The sequence below is a fragment of the Haemaphysalis longicornis genome, unplaced genomic scaffold (assembly GCF_048455015.1).
Source record: "Haemaphysalis longicornis isolate Haplotype H1 unplaced genomic scaffold, Haemaphysalis longicornis Haplotype H1 scaffold_6, whole genome shotgun sequence".
In the NCBI taxonomy this organism is placed as follows: Eukaryota; Metazoa; Arthropoda; class Arachnida; order Ixodida; family Ixodidae; genus Haemaphysalis; species Haemaphysalis longicornis.
Window position 1 is genome coordinate 13,488,229 of NW_027526407.1, and position 19,384 is coordinate 13,507,612.

The window sequence follows — 19,384 nt, forward strand, 5'->3', positions numbered from 1 at the left end:
GCCAGTCAAACACTAAAGAAGAATTCACAGAAATGGAAGTTCCCATTCAATCCCCAAACCCGAACCCGCCTCCACCGAAAAAAAGAAACAAGAGCAAGGAACCGCACAGCGGACACAGCTTGGAAGCGCTAGAAGCGAGAGTTGAAGAAAATCTCAAGCATGCCCTTGAAACTTTTGGCACGAGCCTTGGCGAGAAATTAAGCAATGAACTAAGCAGTAAATTTGAAGCTATGGCATCGAACTTAACACAGACCCTAAACACTCAAATTGACGGTTTATCAAGTCGGGTTATAGCGCTAGAAGGCCTAGTAGCCAACATGTCGCTACCTGCGCAGTCGAGCGCAAGTATCGGCCCCATAAAGACGCACAAACCCTACGCTCGCCCGTCATCAGTCGAAAGCCCATAAACAGTTAAAGCGTCAGTAGGAACCACAACTCTCGACATGGATAGGAATAACGACAACAGCACCAACATTATTGAGGGCTACACCGTATGGTAATGAAACTGCAAGTGATATCGTCGCAAGAGAGGCAAAATCCAGCAGCACATCGCAAACCTTTCCGTCGCTGAAACCTGTGATGTCATTGCACTGCACGAAGTTGGATGCTTGGCCAAATTACTCAATTATAGAGCTTTCTATTCAAATACGGGTGATGAGAGCAAAGACAAACACGCAGTCTACACGCTGACCAGGAGAAACGTTCCTGTAATACAACACCACATCGGAATGACACAGATTGAGCACGTGCTCATGGAAATGTTTTCCGACGAGAAGGAGACAAAACAAAAATAGCTTTTTTTGTACTAAACGTCTACAGTAACCCCCGAAAAAAGCACATTTTTTCAACTCTTTTCGGGAAGGCAATAGACACCGCAAAAAGCCAACCCCTACTCATAGCGGGTGATTTTAACGCCCCGTGTAGGGCTTGGGGATACGCCAGAGACACACCCAAGGGCAAACAACTTTGGGAAACCACTCAGCAAGAAAGACTGTCTCTCATAACTGATCCCGCTCACCCCACGCGGTACGGCAACAGCATTAGCATAGACACCACTCCGGATCTCGCTTTTACCAAGTATGGATCTCAGGTCGCCTGGAATAACACCCAGGAAAATCTGGGGAGCGACCACCTCATTATATCTATCCAAATAAGGGCTGGCCCAGCTAAACCCAAAGGGCACAAAATCAGGGTAGTCGAATGAGACGACTTCAGAACCCTGAGGCTTGCTGAGTATGACCACGACGGTGGTATGCCGGACATAACTGAAATCGACACATGGTCAGCCCAGCTGAAGGCGCACGTCGAGAAATCTACGAAAACCATACCAGAGGAGGCGGGTTTTGTGACAGCTGATTCCCGCCTACTTCACATGTGGGAAGCCAAACAGGGATTAGAGAAACGGCTTAAGAACCAAAAACACAACCGCACCCTGAGAAGACGAATAGCTAGAATAAACTGCGAAATTCAAGAACATGCTAATCTCCTCTCGCGCCAGCAATGGCACGAAACGTGTGGAAGCATGGACATCCAGATCGGGCTCCCAAAACATGGAACATTCTGTGATGCCTTATGAATCCTGAGTCGGGTAAAACCGTGCAGCAATTAAATTTAAACAGAATTCTCCACGTACACAACGGGACAAATGCCGAGCTCATACAAATAATCAAAGACAAGTACGTCGGCTCCAATCCCCCCGTAAAGCTCCCGGACTACTCCAGACCAGAGAACACCTTACTTGACCGACCGATCACCGTCGAGAAACTCCGTGCGGTTGTTCAAAAGCTGTGGACAAAGTCGACACCGGGACCCGATGGCATATCCAACAAGACGCTTAGAAACCTCGACAAGCCTTCCCTCACTGCGCTAGCTAAATTCATGAACGGGTGCTGCTTGAGAGGCAGCCTCCTTCCCAAAATCTGGAAGACTGCAAAAATAATCATGATACCTAAACCTGGGAAAAAGCTTCACATTGACAACTTAAGACCAATCTCTTTAACATGTATTGGCAAGCTCCTCGAACACGTCGTTCTTAACCGTGTCAGCAACTAGATGGACCACAATGACCTATATTCGCACACTATGATAGGGTTCAGAGTGAAGCTTTCGACCCAGGATATTATGCTACAAAGCAAACATCAAATAATCGTTGCCGACAAACTTTCTCCTTTGGACACAAGGGCAATCTTAGGTCTTGACCTCACCAAGGCCTTTGATAGCGTCAGACACGAAGCGATACTAGACGGGCTAGCCAAGATAGACCCGGGGAAGCGAGTATGCAATTACATCCGAGACTTCCTTACAAACAGGAGTGCTTCCCTTTCCGTCGGCAACCTTGAGTTGGGTGACTTGGCCCTGGGTGGTAGGGGTACATATCAAAGGTCTGTGCTCTCCCCATTTCTTTTCAACGTCTCACTCTTAGGCCTCCCTGAGAGATTAAGCAACATCAAAGGCCTTCACCACAGTCTGTACGCCGACGACATTACTCTGTGGATCGGCGGCGGCAGCAACGGCCACATTCAAAACACCCTGCAAAAGGCAGTGGACATGGTGCAAAATTGTGTTTCAGAATGAGGACTGGACTGTTCTCCTCAAAAATCCGAGTTGCTGATCTATTGGCCTACCAGTAGGGTACGGAAGAGAGACCCATCGAATCCCGACATCTGTGTCTACGCCAACAACCAGAAGATCCCAGTTGTCAACACCATTCAAATCCTCGGCTACGACTGCAATCGAATGGTCACAACAAAGAGACAATCCTTCATCTCGAGAGGAGCACTCAGCTCACCATGCGACTCATCTCCAGAGTGGCAAACAAGAATAGAGGTATGAAAAAAGACAAGCTCTTACGGCTCGTACAAACCTTTGTAATTATTAAAATCACCTACAGCTCAAAAATGACGACAAAGTAAAAATTAAAGTGAAAATTAATGGCGTAATAAAGAAAGTTTATAAACAAGCAATGAGATTACCTGTTACCACACCCAAGAAAAGCTTCGAAGCACTAGGCATCAGTAACTCGATTGAAGAAATAATTGAAGCACAACAAACAGCCCAATCAGAACGGCTATCTAAAAGCAAAACGGGAAGACACATTCTGCAGTCACTAGGAATTCCAAGTGGAAGTTCCCTCCCAAATGAAGTTGACCTCCCACACGAATGACCAAAATACATTCGCATCCTGCCACTACCAAGGTATATGCATCCATAGCTAAATGTGGCAAGAAGACAAGCTAGAGTATGAGCCCTTGACAAATGTTTCCGAACCCATTGTGATCCACGGGAGATTGTCTACGTTGACGCAGCCGACTACTACAACGGCGGCTCTAGTCTCAACGCCATGGCAATTGCAGTCGTCTGCAATGATGGCGTCATGGTGAAGTCAGCATCCACACCGGCGAAACATCCCACTCAGGAAGAGGAAATTGCCATAGCCCTTGCTATAAATTGTACCCGCGTAACCACAAACCTCAGCGACTCGAAGTCCGCCGAAAGGCCGACTTCGAAAGGCAGGATCTTCCTCGAACTTCTCGAAAGGCAGGATCTCCCCTGCAGCAGCCTCGTTGTTAGATAAGTCCCCTGACCAAAGAAAAATTCTTTTGATATGTACTCCGGCCCACTGCGGCCTACACGGGAATGAACTGGCCCACACAACCGCTCGAGCTCTGGTCAACAGAGCTGTGTCGCCTACGACAACACCACAACCACCATCATCCCCCCACAAGACGTCGCACGAAAGCTAAGAACAAGCACACGTTATCAGATCTCACAAAGACAGGCTAGTCACATACAGGGATATAATAAATCACTACAGGTTATCCAGATCCAAATATCCACTGGCCCACCACACTCTTTCCAGGAAAGAGGCTGTCACGTGGCGACGGTTGCAGACGAACACTTTTCCGAGCCCTGTTTCCCTTAACCGCTGCTACCCAGACCTTTACTCAAACCTCTGCACTTTATGCAACAGCAGAGCCGACCTAAACCACATGATATGATCCTGCCATAAGCTCCAAAAAACTACGAATGGCTATAATAGCAAATCCGATGTAGATACACTTAAAAGCTACAAAATTAAGACTGCAGAACAATGGGAGACTGTTCTGCTGAGCTCCACACGGGAGGCACAACTGACAGCAGTCCGGATGGCCGAAGCCGCCGCGAGGATCTAAGGAGTCCTGGCTGACGGATGAGGGAGGGAGACCGTCCAAGTCGTCTACCCTTCAGAACCCGTCTCGGGCATCAAATAAAGTCATCTCTCTCTCTCTCTCTCTCTCTCTTCGAAATGTATTGCCACCTGCAATTTCTTATTCCATGTATGTAGATTACGACCAGAAATCCCATAAATCATGTTAAATATCAGTCTGCGAACGTCAACTCCCACTTGGTGTCAACAAACTTGCCGGCTGGGGAGACAACAATGGTTTTATATGGAATCCTGCAAAAAGTTCCTGCGTTCTGTTCTCCAGGAAGCGTGGGGTACATCCGGACCTAGACATTACTCTGAAACGCATGTCACTTCCTGTGAAAAAGAGCACAAGTTTTTAGGCGTTGTGTTTGTTGAGTTTTATAGATTTTGTTTGGGCTAGTTGGTAGCGGTAATCCATGACTTCGTGTAGCGCCAAAAAAACGACAGAGGACCCAGGGAGACTTGTGCCTGCCGCCTCCCTGTGCCCTCTGTCGTTTTTTCGCGCTAGAAGAAGTCATGAAGTTTTACATTGTTGTGTTGACTTTTATACTGACGCATCAAAAACTGCAACCATTGGTCTTGCGCTGCTCATGGTACAAACTTTGATGCATTCAGAACAGTGAGCACATTCACCACAATTTGCTCAGCTGGAGATATGGCATCTTTCCTATTGCACAACACATTGTCGCACGCAAAATTCCAAAGCCCCTCATATATACTGATTCATTGAGCCCTATGCGCGCATTGGCATCGCACAAGCCGTGCAAAAACAGAATTGTCAATATAATTCTCAATACTATCATGTCTATGTATGCCCCCAAAACTCTTTCTGGTCATGTGCTGGGTTCTAGACCTCGCTGGGATCGCTGCCAATGAGGTTGCTGATGTGAGGGCCTACCTACGACACCATCAACAAGTGGCTAGCACAATGTACTGAACAGACCGACAAGAAACTAAATGTAATAACGCCACATTTGGGACGATACACAACTGACTTATACAACAGACACACCGAAGTGACCTTAGCAAGGTTGCGGATTGTCCACACAGGCGTAACACCATCGCACCTGCTCTCTGGATGTCCAAGACCCATCTGCAGCGGGTGCGGAGAGGGCGTATCCGTAATTCAAATACTCATACAATGCAAAGCACTAGAAACAACACGACACAAACACTTTGCACACCTATACAGGCAACACATTCCACTACACCCATCGTACTTTTATGGAACGACCCTATAATCCCCAACTAGCGTACTTTAAGTTTCGTAGCGATCTCAAGTTTCTACACTTCATTACTTACCATGCATGTTAAAACCCTCAACATTAACACCAGCCATCTTAATTGCATTTTATGTAATTTCACGTATAATTTTAGTTAAATACTTTACACTTACTACCACGTCGTCTTCATAAAACTACTTTCTTTGGCTCTCTTTGCCCTTAGTAGGCCTTGCGCCATAAAAACCCAACCATAATCATCATCACGTCCTGACCTGGTGAATCTATCTACGATTACGATGATGGTGGTCGTTTGTGACTGGCCATCTCCGAAGCTGGCTGCTTTTCACATTGCGACTATCAAAATTATGTACTCTTTTACCTCCAGCAGCATGGTTGTATTTGCTATTTCAGTCGCCCTTAGGCATAGGTCAGGCGTGCGGTTAGGCGTGCATACTTGTGTTGCAGCTAGCATCTGAACGAGGCAAGTGAAAGCGTGCTTCTCGCACGTTAGTGGTCTTGGTGGCATATTCATGTCTTTTTCATTCCAGCCACTGGGTGATCCCAGCCAGGGAGGCATCGTGGTGCTACAGTCGGCTCCGCGGAAGCGGCTTTGTGAGTTACGCATTGCGCGACCGGTGTCTCAAAATGCGACCCGTAGAAGAGGCATAGGAAAGGCCGTGAGTAATTCAAAGTTTTGTGAATCTGTACAAAACGTTAAGTGCTGTCTTTCTCCGGATTTCGTTCAGGGTCCCATTGTATTGATATTTTTGGGTGGACAAGTGACAATTGCACCGATTTTAGATGATCGGTTTTCCCGCTCGACTACGTCGTATCCCCACTTACTGATGTACTTTTCACGAGACGCGTTACCCTTCCTCAAACCGTCGTGAAGGTGACGAATAACCACGTTTATCTTCCTATCCTAAACTTCAGTTTTTTTTCCGAAGGCCTTTTCTAACCAATTTATTCGGGTGTCCTGTTTCCATTATCAGACTTTGAGGTTTCTTCCCTAACTTCGGACTACTTTGTAGGTCATGCCACATCACTGCTACAATCCGACAAATTTACGTGCATGATAGCACCAGATCTGTCTCTGACACATGTCCAACAGTTGTCTCATCTTTTGGCATCCTACAGAGACATATTTGATTTCGGCGACCCACCTTTGGGCTAGACCACAACCGTCAAGCAAGGTATCCACAGTGGCGATGCTAGTCAGATTCACAGGCGACCATACCGAGTTTCTCAAGTGCAGTGCCGTGCTCTTCAACTGGAAGTGGACAAAATGCTTAGCTAAGGCATCGTCCAAACTTCCTCGAGTCCTTGGCTGTGGCCTGTCGTGATAGTGAAAAAGAAGGACGACGAAGGGCGCTTTGTATCGATTACCATAATCTGAACATTATAACAGGGGATGAAGTTTATCCATTAACTCGGGTTGACGACGCACTCGACTGTCCGCATGGCACAACGTATTTCTCTTTGATTATTCTGCGGTAGGGATACAGGAAGAGAGCTAAAGACGAGATTGATCATGATAAGATGGTTTTCAATACACCCGACGGCCTATACCAGTTCAAGGTCATGCCCTTCGGGTTAAGCAATGCTTCTGCCACCTTTTAGCACATGATGTACTGGTTACTGCATGGCTTCAAATGTTACCTGGCTGATGGAGTCATTTTTTCTACCCCTTTCAAACACATGTCCAGCGCCTTTCCGATATCATCGGCGTCTTCCGCAAGGTTAGTCTTCAGCTGAACTCCCCGAAATATCATTTGGCCACATGCCAACTTAGGATTCTTCGCCACTTCGTCAACGCTGCTGATGTAGAGCCAGATATAGACAAAGTCCATTGCGTCAAGAACTTTCATGTCGCGGTCTAAACCTGGGACTGCTTTCTTACTTCTAGCGATTCATAAAGGATTTGTCAACCACAGCCCGTCCTCTCACAGATTCACTCAAAACCAAAGCAACATTCGCCTGCCGCCCCAATCGAAGCCGCCGCCTTCTAGGTGCTCATCTCCCGCCTAACAACTGCAACCATCCTTGCTCACCTTGACCCGACGGCCCCGACTGAAGTTCAAACTGATGCACATGCCTACGGGATAGGCACCATTTTGGCTCAACGGCAAGATGGCCATGACCGAGTAATCGCTTCCGCCAGTCGTCTCCTGTCTCTGTCGGAACGGTAGTACTCAATAACAGATCGTGAGTGTCTTGCCATTGGGTAACTGTCGGCATACTCCACCCTTACCTCTATGGTAGGCCATTTAACGTTGTGAGTGACCCCCACACGCTATATTTGCTTTCGTCACTAAAAGATCCCAACGGGCGCCTGAGTCGATGGGCACTGCCTCTCCAAGAAGTTCATGGTCGCATTCAAGTCAGGCCAGCTCCACAGAGACGCGTACTGCTCGTCTTGCCATCCGTTCGACGCAGCGACCAACCCCGACGACGACTCGGAAACCTGCGCGCTTGAAATTCCTGACTTCCGCCGCCTAGCCGCCGAAAAACCCAACGACACCTCATTACTGACGATAATTGACCGTCTCCAGGCCAACTCACGTCACGCTAGCGACAGAGCGGTCGTTCTTAACCACCGGGTGTTATACCATCAAAACTTCAGACCTGGCGGGATTCTCTCACTCCTCGTTTTTTTCTGAATGCCTTAGGCTCGACGTCCTCCGTCAGCTTCATGACGAGCCTGCTATGGCTGGTCACTCAGGAGTGGCCCGCACGTACGCCCGCGTCCGTGATCATTTCTTTTGGCCAAGCTGTTATCGCACCATTCGCCACTAGGTTCAATTGTGCGACCTGTGCGAACGCCAGACACCTCCTGGGAATCTCGGCACGGAACCAGTAGTCCCAAATAGAGGTTTAACGCAGGGCTGTCCTCTGTCGCCATTGCAGTTCATGCTGTATATGACTTGACTAAAAAGAAAGCTTGAAGGCAGTAAAATAGGTTTCCACCAGTGTATAGAAACAAAGGACAGGAAGTGAAAAAACATAACAAGGGAATGATATGCTATGACATAATATTACTACAAGATAGCACACAGTGTGCGGTCCCTGCACGGGACACCTTGAAATGGTGAAGGTATTGGCGACACCGTGGACCCCGAGCCCAAGAACATAAGCTGTATTCATCCATGGCGATGTGTTTATAGGTGGACGGTGAGAAACCACGAACGGCGGCCGTCGGAGTTGTCGTCAAGATCACGCGCATGAGCTCCGTTTGTTTCCTCGGCAGGGAGCTCCGGGACTTCTCTCGGTATCAGGGTAAGCAGACCAAAAAAAGTACCCTCGTCCCATTCTTTTATACTATGCTATACGGTCTTTTCTAACACCCCCCCCCCCTTACACGTGATCAGTCCCTGAAAAAGGGCCGCACCGAAGCTTAATTTCCTCCTTTGCCTTCGATATCACTGCCAAAGCACTGGTTATTTGATCCTTGAATCTGTGGACGAATCTAAGCCGGTTACCTCTTAATCCGTATTTTTTGTTGTGAAATTCCTTGAAGGTATCATCGGCAAACCATACGATGCCGGAAATCTCAGAACTGGTGAAATTTTAGTTGAAAGAAAAACTCAGCCGCAATCCAGTATACTACTGCAACAAACCCGCATAGCAGTTCTGGAGATCAGGGTCACACCCCACCGCGGCCTTAACAGCTCTCACGGTGTGATCTCAGAGCCAGATCTTATTTCCAAAACCGATGTCAACCTTTCGGAAGGCTTAAGAGATGAAGGCATCATGGCTGTAAAGGGCATATGCACACGCCGCGGTGACAAACATAGCAACTAAACACATTACCCTGATAGGCGATCGACCCAGCTTTCCAGAACCCATAAATGCCAGTTATATACATTGTTCTGGCCGCCCGTACATCCCGAACCCACGGCGCGATTTCAAGTTCCAACGGTTCGGGCATGGCACAAACTCTTGCCGTGGCCGACTTACGCGCGCTAACTGTGGCCAGCATGACCATCCTTCAGAAATGTGAATCCCAAACCTCAACCTGTGCCAACTGCTAGGGACCCCATGCAGCGTACTCGCGAAAACTTCAAAAGTTTAAGCAGGAGAAGAATATAATCAAAGTTAAGGTCACCGCAAACATCACCTACCGAGAGACGCAGACGAGGTTCGCCTTTTAAATGCAGATCATTTCTTTAACTCACGATGTTATGCGTCCGTAACTCGGCGTCCGCACCACCCACGGCAGCTGCGCCCTCTCCCCCACTCTTCCTTGCCCTCAACACGATTGCAACAACAGGTGCAGCGCGCGCTCCGCCGTTCCAAGCACCGTAGCAACAGCAGGTGCGGGCGCGTCGTGGCGTGACGGTGGCGTGATGGCGCGCTATCTCTCCGCCTTCTCTCCCTCTACTGCGTTCGTTGGGAATATAAACCCGGGTGTCGGCGCGTCAGCAGCACTCCAGTTCTGCTTCGCTCTCTTCTCGTCACGGTTGTCGCAGTTGCTAAGCACAATAATAACACTAATAATAATAATAATAATAATAACACTTGACGTTACCTAATACTCGTCTCGTTCTCTCTCTCCCCAATCATACCAACAACAACAACAACCCTACCACCACCCATTACAACAACCATCGCCACCGCCACGCGCGTAACGCCGCTAATGCTCTGCATTTACTCGTGCCCCTCCCGCGGGGGCATGTCGGGGTCTTTTTTCCCCCTGGGGAGGTACGCCGATGCAGCTCGCCGGGGGGCGCAGCGGTCTAATTTCGGTGGGGGGCCAATACCGAGAGTCGGACGTGGTCCCGCCTCCGAGCCCCCGCCCCCCGGAACGCCTCAGGCAGCCCAGCCCCCCTCTACACCGCTCGCTGAGCCAGCAGCGGCTGTGGTGGCAACAGCCACCGTTGGGACCGATGCCCCTTAGGCCCTTGCTTCCCCACCCTCCCTGCTTCTACTGGAGCATGCGGACGAGATAAACAATGGAAGTCCCGCATCGGCTCCCTAATCTGCCGCACCGCCTGTTCCACCTGCAGTGCTCCCGACACCTTCGGCGGTAGCGGCTCAGAAAACAATAGGCACCCGCATGGGTGCCAAGTCCAAGACGAGAGCGGGTCCCTGCATCAAAACCTGTAGAGAGGCCGAAAGGGCCACCTTCGAGAGTTCAAACCCCGCAAGACGATACATAAACAGCACACTCCAGTAGCTCCGAACACTTCATAATGGGAAGAGAATACATAATCTATTGAAACTGCAAAGGGCTTCTTAAAAATCTTCACGATGCATACGAATACTGCATGCTAATTAGCCAAGTGTAATTTGTGTACAGGAAACACATTTGATTCCAAGCACACAAATTTCTTAAGCAGTTACATGGTATTCGGAAAGGACAGGGATGGCTGCAGACACTCTTCGTTCGGTGCGGCAATAATCACCAAGAAATTCTTAACATGCCACCCTGTCACTTTGAACACTTTCCTTGAGGCTGCAGCAATCCGTACAATAGTTATACGTTGTAACAGGATGCTCCATTTACATCCCTCCCAATTTTGCACTTTCGAGCTCCGTTATCAAGGCGCTAGTTTACCAGCTGACCTAACTAACATCCTCACAGGCGGCCTCAATGCTCACAATTTTCTTTGGGGCTCTTTTCGCACGGATTCCCGACGTCACCTGATTAGTAGTTTTTAAAATCATCGTTAGCATGCGTTTTCAACAAGAAACGGCCTGCATACCACAACTTATTACCATCTACTGTGAACACGCTGCACCTGACACCAACGCTATCGTAGAGAGTGACCAAAGGTTGCTCCTCGACTGCGGTGTCTCCCTCGCAGGAGGCATTGGGCGCTTTAAGCAACACCAATCCCTACATTTTCGTCACTAATTTCAATAAGGGTACCATAATTTAAACAGGGGCGCTGCAACTGCGTTCTTCGAAGAAACGAAAGAAGCTAGTGACATGATCGCGGTTGCCGACTTTGAACGCGCCATCCAAAGATATCTTCAAGCTAGGAATCACTTCGACGTGTATCCGGCGTTACCGCAAGAAGAACGGAAGAAATTATGTGCTTTGCTGCGTCGCTACAGAGAGTGTTTTAGTCGAACTCTAAACTACGCAGACGCCTCTAGTTAAGCAAAAAATAATAACTGAAGTTGGAGCCTGACACACGTGACTGTTACCGTACCACGTCTCTTCCCACGAGCGGGAAGCCATCCGGACTCAAGTCGACGGCATGCTCACGTACGACATTATAGAGCCATCGAAAATCCCCTGGGCTGTGCAGGTCATACTCGTGAAGAACAAAGGCGGCACAAAATGTTTTGCGTTGATTGCCGGTGACAGAACAACATCACAAAAAAAGACTTTTACCCCCTGCCACAAATGGAGGGTGCCCTCGACCACCTCTGCCACGCGAAGTACTTCTTATCGATGGATCTGACGACAGGGTACTGGCAAATTGAAGTAGACGAGAGAGACTGACATAAGACTGCATTTATATCTCCGGACAGAATGTACGAGTTCAAGGTGATACCGTTTGGGTTGTGCGCGGCGCCAGCAACGTTTCAAAGAGTCATGTACACTGTGCTAGCTGGCCTGAAGTGGAACACGTGCCTAGTACAACTCGACGACCTTGTGGTATTCGCCAGGACTTTCGAAGAACACCTTGCAAGGTTGGAGTCTGTACTCGAGCCCATTCGTACGTCGGGTTTAACGGTGAAGTCTGGAAAGTGCTGTTTCGCGTACGAGAAACTAAAGTTTTCGGGCCACGTCGTCAACGCCGCAGGAGTCCTGCGTGACGCGGCAAAAACTTCAGCCATAGCGAACTTCTTAAGACCCAAAGACAACAAGGGCGTGCGAAGATTTCTCGGACTGTGCGCATACTACCGGCACTTCGTCGCAAACTTACCCAGTATTGCAAAGCAACTCACGCGCTTGACGATGAATAGCACCCCTTTCAGCTAGAAAACGCCCAAGAAAAAGCATTCTGCGAGCTGCAACAACGCCTGCAAAACCCGCCGGGGCTGACTAATTTCGCGACGAAAACGCCGAAACGCAAATGCACACGGATGCCAGGGTAATAGGCTTGGGTGCCCTCCTCGTCCAAAAGCAAAGCGGTAGCGAGAAAGTAAAGGCCTACGCCAGTCGTGGTCTGTCGAAGGGTGGAGAAAAACTGCTCAGCCTCTGAGATACACTGACTCGCTATTATATGGGCGATTTTGAAATTTTGCCCATAGGTGTATGGTATACCATTTGTTAAATCTCCCGCTGGGTATGCGCCATTCATCATAATCATCATGAAATCGCCCCTGTCATTAAAGTTATCGTCCCCGCTCAGGGCAGCCATGGCCCAGGTCTCGCTTCTCTCGTTCTTCTGTTAATATTTCTGGTGCGTTAAGCCCGGGAGAACGAACACGTGCGGCGAAGGAGACCACCGACGTCCCCTCTGGCTTGAGGTTCGTAGAACCACACTCCTTTGACTGCTACTACGCTGCTTAGCCCCGCCCTCAGCCGGAGGTCAGCATGGCTGGCCCTAACCACGTAGTGACGAGCGACCGAATGCGTGTGATCGATAAGCTACGACGGCATCGACGTATCCTTCGCGACGCAAGTACTAGACTGCTAAAGGCAGCAACGGATCTTATTGAAGCCGTCTCAGCGACTCCTCACGACCTTCAAGAGGCTATTGACCTCCTGGAAATTAAGGACACTGCACTTTATGAAGTTGAAGATAAAATCATAGAGCTTCTGGACGATGATCAGGTTGAGGGATATTACTCTGACGCATTGGCTTACCGAGAAGCCATAGATTGTACAAGTAACTGTCTGCGCTCGGCCTTGAACTCACGACAGGCGCCCGGCTGTAGAGTCAGTACAAGAGGAAGTGCAGACAAGTCAAATGACCCTCAAACAATGACCCTCGTGCACAACCGTATTCGGCCAGCATCCCATCCAGACGACCACCCTCACTGCTGCTCGCGTCCATCAACCTCGGCATCTGTCCTGCCGAAGCTCCAGGTCTCAACTTCGGATGGTGAGCCGAGTCGGTGCAAGGGGTTTTGGTACCATGTCGAGGCAACGGACGATAGCCACAAGAACGTTCCAGATATTGACAACGTGGGAGCTAGCAGCGAGGTTGCATCGCGCGTCCCAACGAAAGACAAGCGTGAAGAGCACGAGGCTACGTCTGCCACAGAGAAGGACGACTCAGCGGTCCAAGTAGACGACGCACCACGTGAAATGAGGGACGTTAACGAAAACGTACAGCCTACGCAACACGGTTTAGAGTGCATCGTTCTAGACGCCATGAAGGGCGAGTCCTTGTCGGAACTTCTTAAGATCCGAAAAGCTGAAGCCGTTGAAGAAGTTTATGAGATTGCAGTCATGGGCGAATGCCAGTCATTCTGTCGAACTGAAACTGGAAAACCAGAAGAAACCTTGCTGTTCCCTTCTTCTAAGTGCCAGGAAACAGAGATATCTGATCAAGAAGTGGCCGAGCCGTATGGTGAGCTGAAACCTGTCAAGGAAATGCGCTCGCCAGGAACAGGACTTACAGAAGAGAAAACCCAAGAAAACGACAACACCGATCTAAGGACACAGCTCGACGACAAGACAGCCGAGGTTGCTCGCCATCATCTTCAGGACAACCGCCGGAAAACTGAAGGACCTGAAATTTTTCTAGAAGCAGGGCAGAGAGTTTGGTTGTCATCCGCATTACATTGGCGGCCCTTGGCTGTCGTGAGATCTGCACGATGGCGCAAGCACCGGTGGAGACGAAAGAGGGGATAGCATTCCCCAACCGCGTGGCAAGGACTTACCCTATGGACAGAAAAACCAAAATATTAGGGCTGCGGATTTATTGTTCACCCATCGATCATCTCGGGCGCGGGAGGATGTTAAATCTCCCGCTGGGTATGCGCCATTCATCATAATCATCATGAAATCGCCCCTGTCATTAAAGTTATCATCCCCGCTCAGGGCAGCCATGGCCCAGGTCTCGCTTCTCTCGTTCTTCTGTTAATACCATTCAAGGCTGTGACAGACAACCATGCACTGTGTTCGACCGCCAATTTGAAGGACCCCTTTGGCCCTCTTTAACGGTGGATTTTGTGCCTGCAAGAGTTCGACGCTACAATATTCTATAAAACCGTCCGGAAACACTGCGACGGCGACTGCCTGTCCCGCGCAACCGTCGACCCACCCCCACAAGGCTCCTATGAAGACGGCGCGTTCGTTTAACATCTTTAATTCTGCATTGTACATTGTATAAACCTTGTGATGGAAAGCGGGGATTTATGGTGGATGAGGAGGGGGGCCAATGTCCACGTCTACGAGATGGGGTGGTTCTCAGCTCGGCTCTTCAAAGAAACAGCCGGGTTCTGTATCGTCCTTAAAAGATTGAAGAAAATCCCTCCAGAGCTGGAGTGCGTCCGATTGTCCAACATGTCATGACGGGCCAATCCACTCCTGGAGTGTGCCAGGTCGGCGTACGCCGAGAGACTGAAGTTCAGTCTCCCGAACCGCGGTAAAGGCAGGGCAAAGCCACAGAAGATGCTCAGTTGTGCCTCTTGCGGGGCAAAACGGGCACTGTGGTGTCACGTATGGGCGCGGATTGATGGGTTGTTGCCGTGCTAGGGAAAGTGTTGGCAAGTCTGGGTTCGGCAAATAATTACCGCCTCTATCTTTTAGAGAGTGCTGGGTGGTCAACGATATTTTTCCTCGGGGTTGGTCAAGTGCCGCAGAATGCTGTGGCGATAGCATTGAGCACGATGCCATGTCTCGGTCCTATCCATTAGAGGTGACGGTGGGTGTGCAACATTGGCAATGGCCAAAGAAGTTGAAACGACAACGCATCGAGGCAAAAGTGCGGATACAGCTGCAGCGAGCGATGCCTGGTGTGTCTTTTTGCTCCCAATAGTTCCCTCATGTGTTGGAATCTATTTCATGACTGCACTGTAGCCTTCCTCCCGTAGGCGACGGGCTTCTTTCCGAATTGTGTTAAAAACGGAGTGGTCCGCTCCCGCTGCACGGAAGGCGGTTTACGCTACTGCCGAGTCGGTGTAAATATATTAGGTGCGAGATGACGGATCCCGTCTTACCACTATTCGAGTATTGGTAGCGTGTATGGCGATGGGCTCAAGATTGGTGACCGTGTTTTACTCTTATCTGTCTTCGTTTATGGGGGCTCAGTCATATGCCGGAGGGTGGAGAAGCTAAAAGCTGGCTTTTTAGCACGATGAATACTTGCAATCAGGCATTACACCTTATGCGCGCGTCTCTGCCTGTGGATATGGAACCAAAGAAGTGGGGCTCCGACAGATGGCCTAGCCTTCACCACGTCAAAACTCCTGTACGCTTATTCGTACAGACTTAACGCGACCCAGAGTCTTCAGCTTGAGAGAATAAATCGCAGAGCGATGCGCTTGGTCAGTGGGCTATCGCAGTGCTGCGCGTTCTTCAGAGTCATGACGGAAAGCGCCTAGCCGCCAAGCAGCGTGCCAACTCTGACCTTCGCGTCATGATTTACTACCTCCAAGAACGCAACAGCCGCCGTGACCAGGGCCTTTAAACGCAACTTACCAGCATTCAGCCTCAAAAACCCGTCCTCAAAAACCCGTCCTCAAAAAGAAGAATTTCAGCCGTGAAATGGGAACAAATTATCTTCGTGTCAACCCGGCCGATCTTTGTGACGAAATTTTGGAAGCCTTCCACGACGACCCCTCTTCCGGACATCTCGGCACAGCTCAAAAAATTGGAAAAATTAAGGCGAAGTACTACTGCCCCCGCCTTACATCCGAAGTCACCGACCACGTCCAGAGCTACCCGGACAACCAGCGACGAAAAACACCGCTGAAGAGACTCACCGGACTTCGCAGCCGATGGACGTCCCATCGAGGCCCTTCCTACCGCTTGAAATAGCCCTTCTGGGCCCGTTTCCTACTCGCGAACCAAAAACAAGTACATTGTCGTAGCGACACATTACATGACGCGCTACACAAAGACCATCGCTCTTCCGAGGGGGACTGCTCAAGAAGTCGCGAAGTTCTTCATAAACCAAGTTGTACAGCGTCACGGCAGCCCTGAAGTGTCAATCACAGGCCGCGGTACGGCGTTTACTACAGAGCTTACCAAAGGAATCTAACAATACAGCAACGCAGATCACTGAACGATGGTGTACCAGCCCCAAACGAACGGAAGAACGGAACGTCTGATCAAAACTATAGGGGATATGCTGTCTTTGTACGTAGCGATTGAATATAAGACTTATGACAAGGTCCTTCCTTATGTCACGTTTGCGTACAACACAGGGATCTGGGAGACTAAGCACATCACACCGTTCGAGCTTATCTAAGGAAGGCGGTCGACTACGATGCTTGACGCAATGCTCCCGCACGTAGAAGACGACGACCCCAACACGGACGTCCAAGGATAGCTTCAGCGTGCAAAGGGGGCCCGCCAGCTCGCTCGAGTTCGTACAACCGAACAGAAGCAGGTGGATGCGGGACGATACAACCTCCTACGCCGAGACGCCGAGTACAACCCAGGGGATGGTGTGTGGGTTTGGACTCCCATCCGCCGACGCGGACTCAGTGAGAAGCTTCTGCGACGTTATTTCGAACTCTACCAGATTCTAGAACATGTTGGCCAACTTACCTACGAGGTGGTCCCTGATGGTGATTCCGGTACATCACGACGACACACGCTCCCCGAAGTCGATCATGTGGTTCGCCTCAAACCTTACCTGGCAAGATGACGGATTTTCGTTGTTTTTTGGTTGGACCGTCGTTCTATTTTGAATCGGGTCGATGCACTCTTCGAGTGCGAGTAATGCCGGGAACCATGCATTGGGTTTGTTTGTTCGTTTTGATTTTACTTCCCGGCCACACCCGGCTGTGTCATCTGTGTCCCAAGCAAAGCCCGTGTTGCATTCTTTATTTTTATGACGCACAGGTTATCTAATTTTGATAAGGGGAGCGTTTCGCCCTAACCTCACTTGCCTAGAATAATCTCCTTTGATCTACAATGTTCTGGATGTACATCGATGGATCGAGAAACATTCGCGCCGAAGGATAAAAGCTTGCCGACCAGACGATGCGGTATGCAACCGGCCTACGTTCGCTTGCGCACGTCACTTTGTTCGCTGCAGCTTCGCCGCCTGTGAACTTTTTGATTTGTTAGGGTAGCACAAGTTCGCTCCAATAGACTTGTTTTTCCTTCAAGACAGCTGCGTCGTCCTTGGCTACGTGACAATATATATATATATATATATATATATATATATATATATATATATATATATACATATATATATATATATATATATACATATATATATATATATATATAAATATATATATATATATATATATGTATATATATATATATATATATATATATATATATATATATATATATATATATATATATATATATATATATATATATATATATATATATATATATATATATATATATATATATATATATATATATATATATATATATAAGTATATATATAAAAAAATCAGGTTAATAGAGACAAAGAAATAGAGACATAAAAAAATAGGGTTAGTAGAGACAAAGACAAACGAGAAAGACGTAGAAAATAGAAATAAGTTTACTGACGTTTCAGGGAGAGGACTCACTTTCTTCAGAGTACAAAATAAGTTCGTTTCAGAGCTATATATATACAGACAATGTAGCAAGGGCGAGGGCAAGGTAAGAGGAGGGAGAGTTTGTACAAATGGATCATGGTTGGTGAGTAGCAAACGAATGATGAGAGAGCGGGAAAATACATTATGAAAAGGATAACAAGAACACACAGTCACGCGGTACGAACTTGGAAAAAAAGAGAGAGAAGCACCAAACACAGAGAACAAAAATAAATAATTCAAAAATAAAAATAATAAATAACAAGGTAATTTTCCTCCCCCGTGGCAACGGGGGTAAAAGAGTGGTCAAAACAAGATATGCCCATGCACGTGTTTGACATGGGCAAAAAGATTAGTCACGCGGAACGAAGACGTTGCAAAGAAGATATGCACGCAAAGGGCGAACATCTGCCATTCACACCCGTTCTAGAAATCCGGGTAAGGTCATTGAAACAAGAGACACGTGGCTTCTGTTGGTGGGACGCAAGGGTCGCGCCCAAAAGCAGTAGGACAGGCAGTTTCGACAGGAAAGAGTGTACAATGGTATACAAAGAGCGGGAAAAATTGACCAGGTAATTTTTCCCTCCCTCGTGGCAACGGGGGTGAAAGAGGGGTCAAAACAAGGTATGCCCAGGCACGTGTTTGACATCAACAAAAAGATTAGTCACGCGGAACAAGGAAAAGAAGATATGCAAATGCACACAAAGGATGAACATCTGCCATTCACATCCGTTCTAAGAACCCGGGTAAGGTCATTGAAACATGAGACACATGGCTTCTGTTGGGGCGAGGCAAGGGTCACGCCAAAAAGCAGTAGGACAGGCAGTTTCGACTCGAAATGAGTGTACATTGGTATGAAAAAAGAATACAAGCTCAAACAAGTCATGAAAAGAAAGAAAAAAGGCTGGTGCACGCGTATGACGTGGCAGCATGTCGTATTCATCTGCCCGGCGCATGGTGCCAGTTTAGGGAATGCCGAGACGGTCAGCAACGAATATTAGAAAACAACAATACAAAAAAGAAAGAGGACACGAAAGCAATCACACACGCTCGCGTTCACTAATTAATTACAAGGTGAGAATATCACAGCTAAAAATGGTACTGCAGCCTTCTACCCAGAACACAATGTCCAGACTTCTTCATCACATTTGGTTGAGTGAAGCCATTGTGCTAAAAAACGTCGTGCTAGCACGAAACTATACCCAAACTACGGGAGCTCGCCAACTAATGGGAGAATCGTATTGAGGGAAAGAAACGCACAGGCATAACACTAGCCTGAGAAATGCAGCCAAAATTTTAATCGGAGGAAAGACAGGCTAATTTCCCATAACTTTTATTTATGCCAAAC

General features: G+C 48.4%; 1 long non-coding RNA gene across 1 annotated transcript in view; it reads left to right on the plus strand.

Moving 5' to 3' along the window:
- The window catches only part of LOC144141400 (uncharacterized), a 162,238-nt gene that overhangs the window by 84,559 nt on the left and 58,295 nt on the right, over positions 1–19,384 (plus strand). Inside the window, exon 3 of the long non-coding RNA XR_013316582.1 lies at positions 5,961–6,089. This is a non-coding gene — a long non-coding RNA (uncharacterized LOC144141400). The remainder of the gene's footprint in view (positions 1–5,960; positions 6,090–19,384) is intronic.